Source organism: Ovis canadensis, chromosome 13 (assembly GCF_042477335.2).
Source record: "Ovis canadensis isolate MfBH-ARS-UI-01 breed Bighorn chromosome 13, ARS-UI_OviCan_v2, whole genome shotgun sequence".
NCBI lineage: Eukaryota > Metazoa > Chordata > Mammalia > Artiodactyla > Bovidae > Ovis > Ovis canadensis.
The window spans coordinates 38,912,186-38,924,440 of record NC_091257.1 but is presented as its reverse complement, the minus strand read 5'-3'; the positions used below and the strand labels follow the sequence as shown (position 1 = coordinate 38,924,440).

Here is a 12,255-nt window from a genome sequence, read left to right as displayed (position 1 = left end):
GGTATGTAACATCACTTCACATGTAATTGATGGCTATTAAAAATGTTAAAAAAGGACTAACCTGATTTACTAAATATAATGTATTAAGGTATCTACTAATGTTTATGATGTCACTGCCACCAACTTTTCTACTACTTCCCTTATTGTCACCAATTACTTAAAATTCAGATGTTCTATTTCTAGCTTATATATGTCATCCTTGTCTTTCAGGTTTGGGCTGACTCTTCACTACCTTTTCCTGGGAATTTTCCTTTCTCTTTATGCCTTTGTTCTTTTTGATACTTTCTATTTGAGGCATGAGATTTAAGATATTGAATGACAAATTAAAGTCTGGAAGACCAACAGTGTGTCTCTTAACATACCTTTCCAAATACAGGGAATTTTCAATGGCATAGGGAAGAGTCAAGATGACTAATTGGATTTGAGAATTAATTGCAAAAATCCAAAGTTTTCTTTCTAACTGAAGCTTTGTCAATTGATCAAATAGGGAATTGCAACATGTGAAAAATTAAAATGGATAATCCATGCTTTGAAAGCAAAAGGCAAAGAAGAAAGGGAAAGATATATCCATCTGAATGTAGAGTTTCAAAGAATAGCAAGGAGAGATAAGCCTTCTTAAGTGGACAATGCAAAGAAATAGAGGAAAACAATAGAATGGGAAAGTCTAGAGATCTCTTCAAGAAAATTGGAGATATCAAGGGAACATTTCATGCAAAGGTGGGCACAATAAAGGACAGAAATGGTATGGACCTAACAGAAACAGAAGGGGTGTCAAGAATACACAAAAGAACTGTACAAAAAAAGGTCTTAATTACCTGGATAACCATGATGGTATGGTCACTCACCTAGAGCCAGACATCCTAGAGTGTGAAGTCAAGTGGGCCTCAGGAAGCATTACTACAAACAAAGCTAGTGAAGGTGATGGAATTTCAGCTGAGCTATTTTAAATCCTAAAAGATGATGCTGTTAAAGTGCTGCACTCAGTATGCCAGCAAATTTGGATAACTCAGCAGTGGTCACAGGACTGGAAAAGATCAGTTTTCATTCCAATTCCAAAGAAAGGCAATGCCAAAGAATGTTCAAATTACCATACAATTGTGCTCATTTCACATGTTAGCAAGGTAATGCTCAAAATTCTTCAAGCTAGGCTTCAGCAGTCCATGAACCGAGAACTCCCGTGTGTACAAGCTGGATTTAGAAAAGGCAGAGGAACCAGAGATCAAACTGCCAACATCCTCTGGATCATAGAAAAAGCAAGGGAATTAAAAAAAAATTTTACTTCTGCTAAGCCTTTGACTTTGTGGATCACAACAAACTGTGGAAAATTCTGAAAGATATGGGAATACCAGACCACCTTACCTGTCTCTTGAGAAACCTGTATACAGGACAAGAAGCAACATTTAAAATAGGGCATGGAACAATGGACTGGTTCAAAATTGGGAAAGGACTATATCAAGACTGTATATTGTCACCCTGCTTATTTAACTTATATGCAGAATATATCATGTGAAATGCTGGGCTGGATGACTCACAAGCTGAAATCAAGATTGCTGGGAAAAATATCAACAACCTCATATATGCAGATAATACCACTTTAATGGCAGAAAGTGAAGAAGAACTAAAGAGCCTCTTGAAGGTGAAACATGAGAGTGAAAAAGCTGGCTTAAAACTCAACATTCAAAAAACTAAGATTGTGGCATCTGGTCCCATTCAGTTCAGTTCAGTTCAGTTCAGTTCCATTGCTCAGTCATGTCCGACTCTTTCAGACCCCATGAATCGCAGCACGCCAGGCCTCCCTGTCCATCACCATCTCCTGGAGTTCACTCAGACTCATGTCCATCGAGTCCGTGATGCCATCCAGCCATCTCATCCTGGGTCGTCCCCTTCTCCTCCTGCCCCCAATCTCTCCCAGCATCAGAGTCTTTTCCAGTGAGCCAACTCTTCCCATGAGGTGTCCAAAGTACTGGAGCTTCAGCTTTAGCATCATTCCTTCCAAAGAAATCCCAGGGCTGATCTCCTTCAGAATGGACTAGTTGGATCTCCTTGCAGTCCAAGGGACTCTCAAGAGTCTTCTCCATTACTTCATGACAAATAGATAGGGAAAAAATGGAAACAGTGACAGATTTTATTTCCTTGGGCTCCAAAATCACTGCAGTGGGTGACTGCAGCCACAAAATTAAAAGACACTTGCTCCTTGAAAGAAAAGCTATGACCAGCCTAGACAGCATATTAAAAAACTGAGACATCACTTTGCTGACAAAGGTCCATATAGTGAAAGCTATGGTTTTTTCAGTAGTCATGTATGGATGTGAGAGGTGGACCATAAAGAAAGCTGAGCACTGAAAAATGGATGCTTTTGAATTGGAGAAGACTCTTTAGAGTCCCTTGGACTGCAAGGAGATCAAACCAGTCAATTTTAAAGGAAATCAACCCTGAATATTCGTTGGGAGGACTGATGCTGAAGCTGAATGCAAAGAGTTGACTCACTGGAAAAGACCCTGATGCTGGGAAAGATTGAAGGCAGGAGGAGAAGGGGATGACAGAGGATGAGATGGTTGGATGGCATCACTGACTCAATGAACATGAGTTTGAGCAAACTCCGGAAGGATAGGGAAGCCAGGCGTGCTATAGTCCATGGGGTTGCAAAGAGTCGGACACAACTTAGTAGCTGAATGACAACAGTACTTTGAAAACGGTGTTAATAGTTGAAATGGGGGCTTCTCTGTGGTTCAGTGTTAAAAGAATCTGCCTACCAATGCAAGAGACACGGATTTTATCCCTGATCTGGGAGGATCTCATATGCCGCAGAGCAACTAATTTTGCACAACTACTGAGTCTGTGCTCTAGAGACTGAGAGCCGCAACTACTGAGTCCATGTGCCTTAGCTCTGCAATAAGAGAAGCTACCGCAATGAGAAGCTCACATATTGCAACTGGAGAGTAGCCCCCTCTCACTTCAACTAGAGAAAATCCTGTGCGGCAACGAAGACCAACACAGCCAAACATAAACCAATAAAATTATTTTTTAAAATAGTTAAAACAAGTAGGCGGGCAAAAAACTTTGAATTTGTAAGATCATAACAACTTAGCAGAAAAAATGTCACAACTAATACATATATTTTATTAATTTGATGGACTGTCTCATATTAATTCAGTCTAGTGATGCTTTTAAGTATGCCTGTGTGCTCAGCCGCTCAGTTGTATGCAACTCGCAACACTGTGGACTGTAGCCCACTAGGCTCCCCTGTCCATGGAATTTTCCAGGCAAGAATACTAGAGTGGATCGCCATTTCCTCCTCCAGGGGATCTTCCCGACCCAAGGATCAAACCCAAGTCTCTGGTGTGTACCTGTATTGGCAGGTTGATTCTTTACCACTGCATCACCTGGGAAGCCTGCTTTTAAGTATATGTAGGTAGAATTTCCTCAGACAGTAAAGAATCTGCCTGCAATGCAGGAGACCTGGGTTCAGTCCCTGGGTTGGGAAGATCCCCTGGAGGATGGCATGACAACCCACTTCAGTATTCTTGCCTGGAGAATCCCCATGGACAGAGGTGCCTGGTGGGCTACAGTCCAAGGGGTCACAAAGAGTCAGACACGACTAAGCAACTAAGCACAGCACAGGCAGAATTTCATTGAATAAATGCCACAAAGCATATTCCTAATTATGCCCCAAACTGGTACTCAGAGCTCTCCAAAACATGAAGCATGAGGCAAGAATACTTTCTGGTGTGTTATTCATTTATTGGGCCATAAATTGGATTCCAGCTGCCTCTCTGGATCCTGTGGCCACTGATTTCATCCCAAACCCCAGAGGCTCATTGCTGCCCAGTTACTTAAGAGTCATTATAAACCATATAAGCCTTTTATGGTGGTTAACCAAATATTGAGAAAGGTTTTAGGTAGTGGCAATGGCACCCCACTCCAGTACTCTTGCCTGGAAAATCCCATGGACGGAGGAGCCTGGTAGGCTGCAGTCCATGGGGTCGCAAAGAGTCGGACACAACTGAGCAACTTCACTTTGACTTTTCACTTTCATGCATTGGAGAAGGAAATGGCAACCCACTCCAGTATTCTTGCCTAGAGAATCCCAGGGATGGAGGAGCCTGGTGGGCTGCCGTCTGTGGGGTCGCACAGAGTTGGACACGACTGAAGCAACTTAGCAGCAGCAGCAGAGTGGGTATTAATTTTTAAATTTAGTAATGTTTCTGTTAGAGAAATGGCAAAATGTTGCAAGATATTGTGTATGGATTCACACAAATTCATGGACATATCAAGTACACTCTTAAGTGAACTGGGAGTGACATCTTTGTTAAAGGTTGTTGCTGAACCACGAAAAGATGCCAGGATTCTTGGCCTCTGGAGGAGAAGAATTCAATCTGGGGCCAGAGACGAGGCTTGATCGCTCAGAGCTTTTCTGTAATAAAGTTTTATTAAAGTATAAAGGAGATAGAGAAAGCTTCTGACATAGGCATCAGAAGGGGGCAGAAAGAGTACCCCCTTGCCAGTGTTAGCAATGGAGTTATATACTCTCCAGTTAGTCATTACAATGAATCAAAAGAACGTCCGGAGTTTGTAAAGACCTCAGCAGACCTACCCCCATAATTTACATTTTAAGATTTAACTTATATGCAGAGTACATCATGAGAAACGCTGGGCTGGAAGAAGCACAAGCTGGAATCAAGATTGCTGGGAAAAATATCAATCACCTCGGATATGCAGATGGACACCACCCTTATGGCAGAAAGTGAAGAGGAACTAAAAAGCCTCTTGATGAAAGTGAAAGAGGAGAGTGAAAAAGTTGGCTTAAAGCTCAACATTCAGAAAACGAAGATCATGGCATCTGGTCCCATCACTTCATGGCAAATAGATGGGGAAACAGTGTCAGACTTTATTTTTTTGGACTCCAAAATCAGTGCAGATTGCAGTGATTGCAATCTGCAAAATCAGTGATTGCAGCCATGAAATTAAAAGATGCTTTCTCCTTGGAAGAAAAGTTATGACCAACCTATATAGTATATTGAAAAGCAGAGATATTACTTTACCAACAAAGGTCCATCTAGTCAAGGCTATGGTTTTTCCTGTGGTCATGTATGGATGTGAGAGTTGGACCATGAAGAAAGCTGAGCGCCGAAGAATTGATGCTTTTGAACTGTGGTGTTGGAGAAGACTCTTGAGAGTCCCTTGGACTGCAAGGAGATCCAACCAGTCCATCCTAAAGGAGATCAGTCCTGGGTATTCATTGGAAGTAATGATGCTAAAGCTGAAGCTCCAGTACTTTGGACACCTCATGCGAAGAGTTGACTCATTGGAAAAGACTCTGATGCTGGGAGGGATTGGGAGCAGGAAGAGAAGGGGACGACAGAGGATGAGATGGCTGGATGGCATCACTGACTCGATGGACATGAGTCTGAGTGAACTCCAGGAGATGGTGATGGACAGGGAGGCCTGGCGTGCTGTGATTCATGGGGTCGCAAGAGTTGGACATGACTGAGCGACTGAACTGAACTGGACTGAAGATAACAGGATTAGCCAGAAGGCTTAATCCAGACACTGTCCTCAGGCAGGATACATTGTTGTTATAAAATCCTAAGGAATGTAGAGGAGAAAGTTTGTCCTTTCTTCCTCCTTGAGAATTCCAGACCCCTCTCTCCTTGGGGACCCCTAGACTTTTTATCAACCTGCTTAGGAAATGACTCTCATTTGTATGTGAAAGATACCATATGAATATTCCTTTCAGCAGGAGGAACTCCGGGTTTGGAGTTTGAGGAAATAAATTGAGAACCAAAAGCAGATATTTGTAGGTCGTGTAAAGAAGTATCACAGGACTCTAGTCCTCAGCCTGTCCCATTCCTGGCTGGTTCAGCTTCTTTAATGCACATTCCTCATCTTGAATCAATCACATGAAAAAAAAATAGGTCATAGGAAAAAATAAGTTGTGTACTATTGTATTCTACACAAACGTAAACTAGAGTGACAAAAAATCATAAAGTAATCTTATTACTTGTGTTCTCATATTAGTAAGAATGCATTGAGGGAAGGCTTATAGGTTTATTTAATTTAGAAACTTTTTTTCTATGAAATATTTCAAATATTCAGAAAACAGAGAATTATAAGTTGAATACCCTCTGTGTATGTGTGCATCTTAGGGTATGTGCATGCTAAAAAGGATCATTACTTCAGTAATTTGGTAAATTCTGTTTGTCTTAATTTTATCTCCCTTTTGAGGGTAGTTTAGCAAGATATGATGTTCAGGGTTAGCAGTTATTTTTTCCTCCACATGTTGTTACTGTGCCTTTGCCTCTGAGCCTCTGCTCAGGGTCATTGAAGTCTGTTGTCAATTTTATCCACCATTTGTTGTTATTCGATTGAATCCATGCCCCCTGCCTTGGGAGTATGGAGTCTTAGCCACTTGGACCACCAGGGAAGTCCCCGAGCCTCCCTTAACTCGTGAAATGTTCTCCTCTTTACTCCAAGACACCAGCCTGTTCTTGCTCTCCCCCTACTTATCAGAGCATCCTTCTCAGTCTCTCCTGATTCTCAGTTCTGCCACCAGCTCTGAGTAGTGAGTGTGGGAATCACTGAGGATTTCATTCTTTGATTCACTTTTGTTATTCCTCTGCTTAATCCTTCAATAGATGTCTGTGGTTTTTAGGATAGAACTAAATTCTTGAGTTTAGCTTATAAAACCATGCATAATCCCTGCCTCTCTCCTACATGAGCTGCCTAATCTAGTCATAACAAACCACCAACTGTTTGTTTGGAATAGCTGTTCCCTGCTATTCCATGTTCTTCTATGCTTCTGTGACTTTCTACATGCCTGCACCTAGGTCATAGGTCTTCTGCCTGCTCTTGCTGGGGCTCACTAATATCCCACAGTTAGCTGGCCATCAGGCTGGGTGTCTGCTGAGATGACAGAGGCAATCATACCTTATATTTCTCATCATTGATCAGACAAACCTAGTCTTGCTTTCATGGTAGTGTCAGGGTTCTCAGGAGCAGCAAAAAAGAGCAAGTGCCAATGCACACACAGGTCTGTTGAATCTGCTGGCACATTTGCTCCTGTCCCATTAGGGCAAGTCTCGGGACTAAGACCAGTCAACATGGGAGGCAACGGGAAAGGCCGTGGATGCCAAGGGCCCACACTACTTAACCTCCTAGGTTTCACCTTCTTTTTGTTAATACATTCATTCATTCATTCATTCCCTAGACTTTATGGGCACCTACTATATTTTTTAATTGAAGTATTGTTGACTTTCAATGTTGTGTTAGTTTCTCATGTACAGCAAAGTGATTCACATATATAGGTATATGTGTGTGTACATACGTATGTATATTCTTTTCCATTACGGTTTATTACAGGAAACCGAATACAGTTCCCTTCGCTATACAGTAGGACCTTATTGTTTATCTGTTTTATATTCAGTTCAGTTCAGTCGCTCAGTCGTATCCGACTCTTTGCGACCCCATGAATCGCAGCACGCCAGGCCTCCCTGTCCATCACCAACTCCCGGAGTTCACTCAGACTCACGTCCATCGAGTCAGTGATGCCATCCAGCCATCTCATCCTCTGTCATCCCCTTCTCCTCCTGCCCCCAATCCCTCCCAGCATCAGGGTCTTTTCCAATGAGTCAACTCTTCGCATGAGGTGGCCAAAGTACTGGAGTTTCAGCTTTATCATCATTCCTTCCAAAGAAATCCCAGGGTTGATCTCCTTCAGAATGGACTGGTTGGATCTCCTTGCAGTCCAAGGGACTCTCAAGAGTCTTCTCCAACACCACAGTTCAAAAGCATCAATTCTTTGGCGCTCAGCCTTCTTCACAGTCCAACTCTCACATCCATACATGACCACAGGAAAAACCATAGCCTTGACTAGACGGACCTTAGTTGGCAAAGTAATGTCTCTGCTTTTGAATATACTATCTAGGTTGCTCATAACTTTTCTTCCAAGGAGTAAGCGTCTTTTAATTTCATGGCTGCAGTCACCACCTGCAGTGATTTTGGAGCCCGGAAAAATAAAGTCTGACACTGTTTCTACTGTTTCCCCATCTATTTGCCATGAAGTGATGGGACCAGATGCCATGATCTTCATTTTCTGAATGTTGAGTTTTAAGCCAACTTTTTCACTCTCCTCTTTCACTTTCATCAAGAGGCTTTTTAGTTCCTCTTCACTTTCTGCCATAAGGATGGTGTCATCTGCATATCTGAGGTGACTGATATTTCTCCCGGCGATCTTGATTCCAGATTGTGTTTCTTTCAGTCCAGTGTTTCTCATGATGTCCTCTGCATTTAAGTTAAATAAGCAGGGTGACAATATACAGCCTTGACGTACTCCTTTTCCTATTTGGAACCAGTCTGTTGTTCCATGTCCAGTTCTAACTGTTGCTTCCTGACCTGCATACAGGTTTCTCAACAGGCAAGTCAGGTGGTCTGGTATTCCCATCTCTTTTAGAATTTTCCACAGTTTATTGTGATCCACACAGTCAAAGGCTTTGGCATAGTCAATAAAGCAGAACTAGATGTTTTTCTGGAACTCTCTTGCTTTTTCCATGATCCAGCAGATGTTGGCAATTTGATCTCTGGTTCCTCTGCCTTTTCTAAAATCAGCTTGAACATCAGGAAGTTCACAGTTCACGTATTGCTGAAGCCTGGCTTGGAGAATTTTGAGCATTACTTTACTAGCTCGTGAGATGAGTGCAACTGTGCGGTAGTTTGAGAATTCTTTGGCATTGCCTTTCTTTGGGATTGGAATGAAAACTGACCTTTTCTAGTCCTGTGACCACTGCTGAGTTTTCCAAATTTGCTGGCATATTGAGTGCAGCACTTTCACAGCATCATCTTTCAGGATTTGAAATAGCTCAACTGGAATTCCATCACCTCCACTAGCACTGTTCGTAGTGATGCTTTCTAAGGCCCACTTGACTTCACATTCCAAGATGTCTGGCTCTAGATGAGTGATCACATCATCATGATTATCTGGGTTGTGAAGATCTTTTTTGTACAGTTCTTCCGTGTATTCTTGCCACCTTTTCTTAATATCTTCTGCTTCTGTTAGGTCCAGACCATTTCTGTCCTTTATCGAGCCCATCTTTGCATGAAATGTTCCCTTGGTATCTCTAATTTTCTTGAAGAGATCTCTAGTCTTTCCCATTCTGTTGTTTTCCTCTATTTCTTTGCATTGATCGCTGAAGAAGGCATTCTTATCTCTTCTCGCTATTCTTTGGATCTCTGCATTCAGATGCTTATATCTTTCCTTTTCTCCTTTGCTTTTCGCCTCTCTTCTTTTCACAGCTATTTGTAAGGCCTCCCCAGATAGCCATTTTGCTTTTTTGCATTTCTTTTCCATGGGGATGGTCTTGATCCCTGTCTCCTGTACAATGTCATGAACCTCATTCCATAGTTCATCAGGCACTCTATCTATCAGATATAGGCCCTTAAATCTATTTCTCACTTCCACTGTATAATCATAAGGGATTTGATTTAGGTCATACCTCAATGGTCTAGCGCTTTTCCTACTTTCTTTAATTTGAGTCTGAATTTGGTAATAAGGAGTTCATGATCTGAGCCACAGTCAGCTTACACTGGCCAAAAGGTTTGTTCCAGTTTTTCCATAAGGTATTATGGAAAAACTCAAAATGTTTGGCCAACCCAATATATAGTAGTTTGTATCTGCTCATCCCAAACCCCTATTTATCCCTCCTCCACCCCCTTTCCCCTCTGGTAACCACTCTATGTCTGTGAGTCTGTTTCTGTCTTATAAATAAGTTCATATTTTGGATTCCACATATAAGTGATATCATAAGGTATTTGTCTTTCTTTGTCTGACTGACTTAGTGTGATAGTCTCTAGGTCCTTCTGTGTTGCTGCAAATGGCATTATTTCATTCTTTTTTATAGTTGAGTAATATTCTATTGTATATATGTGCCATGTCTTCTTTATCCACTCATCTGTTGATGGACACTGAGGTTGCTTCCATGTCTTGGCTAATTGTGAATAGTGCTACTATGGACATTGGGGTGCATGTATCTTTTTGAATTATTATTTTTTCCAGATATATGCTGGGGAGTGGAATTGCTGGATCATCGAGTAACTATGAGCATGTACTATAAACAAAGCCTTGGGCTAGGTACTGAGGATGCAGAGAATCTCCTCAGTGCTTGAAACATCTATTCTAAGACTGATTCCCAAATACCAGCACATTCAGTAAAAGTAACACCTGTATTTACAGAGGTCCCATGAAGCAGGGTGAACCTGAGAATGCCCCTCAGCATTTGTCACCATTACTGCAGCGATGGCTACCTCATGAAATAGGATTAGCCTCTTCCTGGATAAAAATCATAAAAAGCCAAAATACAGAAACAAGATTTAAAATATTTTCAGTGTGTAAATTTTTTCAAACTGTAATTGAAAAATGACTCTATTTCTCTGATGGCCTATAAATTCAAGCATGAGGTCATGTGAACACAGCATTTCCTCTAAATATCAGCTGTGGGTTAGAGGAGCAGTTAACATTTTAATCTTCCCTGCTTGTTTCTAGGAACAAATTTGCTTGCAACTTCAAACTCATACTTCTGCAAATTACAGAGACCAAAAGTTCAAATGAAAAAAATCCCTATTCAGATAACTATCTGAAGCTTCCATATTAGGTATAATGATTTTTTCCCCCCAGGATTAGGACAGATTGCATGGGGAGCCCAGGCTTTCATAAAGAGGGGGGTGGGAATTGACTTGGGCCTTCATTTTCTCACAAAAGGCACAATGCAAAGCACATCTGTGAACACTGCATAATTTGTTATGTTCTACAAAGAGGTGGGTTTTTGTTGTACACATACCAAAGCTATTTGGTACTGTTCACCAATAATCTCTATTCAGGTCCAGAAAAGAAATTGGTCTCAGAAGAGTGAAAGGAGAGTAAATTTTTCTTTAAAAATTAGATACAGATTATCACTTCAAAATGCAGGAGGGAATTTTACAAGTGACGGTGCACTGATTAGCTTTCCAATGGACATCCAGTCCTTTATGAATCGCATACTAGCTGTGGTCAGCTGTGACCAATGTGGTTTATTACTCTCCTGAAGAGCTGAACTGAGATTACCCATCTAATTTAATTGAGAAATGTTGGGTGAACTTGAACTGTTTCATGGACATGAATGACCAGAGAATTTATTTGATAAGACATTAAAGGCTGAATATGGTAACTATCTCTTTGATGGTTTGATACTGTCATTTCTTTAGTTCATTAGCAAGTCTCTCGTAGATTTTTGTTGTCATTATTATTCTTCGGGTGATTATGTGAGCAGCTGAAATGAAAAATGAATGTTTCTGTGCAACATCACTAGAAAAAATTTTAAAACTTACCTTTACCGTAAATACTCATGACAGTTTTTGATGTAGGCTGAAAAGTGACATCAACTTTCAAGGGAAGGAAGCTAACAGTAGTGAAATTGTGGGCAAATTAATAAATTCACTGTATTTTCATGTGATAGTTCCTAAATTATTTTTAAATGTTGTCTTCTGATTTCGTTTATTAAAGGGAAAAAAGACTTCAGGAAGCTAACACCCTTCACATTTTCTTTGTAAACTTGGGAACTTTTGTTGATGGCACCTCAATGAAACATTTAAGATCACTTTATCAATTACATAGCACACAAGGCAGCGTCAGATGAAAAGGTGCTTTCTCTTCATATGTCTGTTAACATTTAACATAAATTCTGCTGTATTCCCAATGACCATTGCTAACGTATAATTTGGACGTTTGCATCTTTTCTAAAAACTGTATTTAAATAAGCTAGTTTTAAAACTACTCAGAGAAACTCAGAGATGTAAACTCTTAAGAATAAATGACAAAAATCCCACATCATGTTTCTAGTGACTCTTTAAATGGAATTTTTCGCTGAAACTTTGTCATTAAAATAGGAAGGCCTTTTGGTTGTGCTCATACAAGCATAATAAATTGTATATGTTTGTGATACTGAATGACTCTTGCCCATATGCTGCACTGCAAAGCTACATGAATGAGGCATTTACCAAATCAGGCCCACCACATTAAACAGAAAAACAATCTTTATTCATGGTAACTTATCAGTTTCAATTAATCAACCTTAACAATGGAAATTCTGATGTGTTCAAGCAACTTGAAAGCAATAGGTCATCTTGAGGGCAGCCATGTTGTGTCTTTGTGCCTAAGGTTTCAAACAAAGGGACATCTCCAATAAATATACATGCATATACATACATACATGTGCATATATATACATA

The 12,255-nt window shown here is 40.6% G+C and overlaps 1 protein-coding gene across 1 annotated transcript in view; it reads left to right on the top strand.

Annotated features, from left to right (window-relative positions):
• The window catches only part of C13H10orf67 (chromosome 13 C10orf67 homolog), a 104,219-nt gene that overhangs the window by 89,312 nt on the left and 2,652 nt on the right, over window positions 1-12,255 (top strand). The window lies entirely within an intron of this gene.